Below are 1656 nucleotides of genomic sequence, written 5' to 3' on the forward strand. Positions count from 1 at the left end.
ACTGAGCTACTATGAGCCAGATTATTGGATTATAAAGGGAAATTTTATAGTTGTGGAAGGAGGGGAGGGAAGAGATCATGAAGATTAATCTGAGAAATGAAAGGGACTAACATCAAGGGAACAACCATTAAGTGCAGGAGATGATGAATATTTAGTATTTATTTTATATATTGACTCTTTGTGAAATTCAACTGTGTTGTTATTTCCATTTTGTAGATAAGGAAATGAACAAAAGGCATTAAGTATCTTGCCTGAAAGCAAACAGATAATAAGAAACTTGGATTTGTACCCAAGTTACTATGACCCCAAATTCTGTTTTTCATCACCCTGGATTCCCAGTAAACACACTATACAAATAGCCATGAACATTGTGATTGATAAAATGTCCACAAAAAACCATGGTAGTTTTCACTCATCTCTGCTTCTGAGAGCCACTGTATGGCCCACCTACTTGCCTTCAGGTCTCTCCACCCAATTATGCCTTTTGATGAATGAGCTTAAAAGATGCTTGTTCCTTAGAGGAAAAGCCATGACAAACCTAGACAGCATATTAAAAAGCAGAAACATCACTTTGCTGACAAAGGTCCATATAGTCAAAGCTATGGTTTTTCCAGTAGTCATGCATGGAAGTGAGAGTTGGATCATAAAGAAGGCTGAGCGCCAAAGAATTGATGCTTTCAAACTGTGGTGCTAGAGAAGACTCTTGAGAGTTCCCTGGACAGCAAGGAGATCAAACCAGTCAACCCCAAAGGAAATCAACCTTGAATATTCATTGGAAGGATTGTTGCTGAAGCTCCAACATTTTGGCCACCTGATACAAAGAGCTGACTCATTAGAAAAGCCCCTGATGCTGGGAAAGATTGAGAGCAGGAGGAGAAAGGGGCAACAGAAGATGAGATGGTTGGATGGCATCACTGACTCAAAGGACATGAGTTTGAGCAAATTCCAGGAGATAGTGGAGGACAGTGAAGCCTGATGTGCTGCAGTCCATGGAGTTGCAAAGAGTCAGACATGACTGAGCAACTGAACAACAACAAATGATTGAGCTGCTAGGCCAATAGGTCACCGTTTGGAAGACAAAGTTAAAAAGATGGCTACAGAAGTTAACAGAATGCCCATTCACATTTAACTCTGCAATGTAAATATATGTTTCTTTTAATTTATACATTTTTCCCCCAAGTAGACATCAAAATAACTGAAGTGATTGGAAACCAATCTATTTTCTGAAAGAGAACAGCAGTTGCCATTTCTCTTTTTTCTTTCTTTTGTTCAATTTTAGTTAGCACTGTGTTCAGAATTTCTCATAGATTATCTAATTAAATCATAAAAGGAACATGTGTTCTGTAACATTTATTTACCCACTTTATAAGACAGAGAACTGAGCCTTAGAAAGATTAATATACATAGATACATAGCTGATAATTCAGATGCTTTGTCAAATGAGAAATTACACAGGACTAGCCCCATTAAGTACAAGCAAAAAAAAAAAAACAAAACAGACATTAATTCATCAACTACTTGTTAAATCCATATTCTTTTATCAGGATAATATCTCACATGTAAAAGAAATCAGAGGCATAGATTAAGGAAAATCTACAGTAATTGATGGAAAATATCATTTGATGCAGGAGAATAAATGGATTATTACAACCCAAT

The sequence above is a fragment of the Bos mutus genome, chromosome 3 (genome assembly GCF_027580195.1).
Source record: "Bos mutus isolate GX-2022 chromosome 3, NWIPB_WYAK_1.1, whole genome shotgun sequence".
In the NCBI taxonomy this organism is placed as follows: domain Eukaryota; kingdom Metazoa; phylum Chordata; class Mammalia; order Artiodactyla; family Bovidae; genus Bos; species Bos mutus.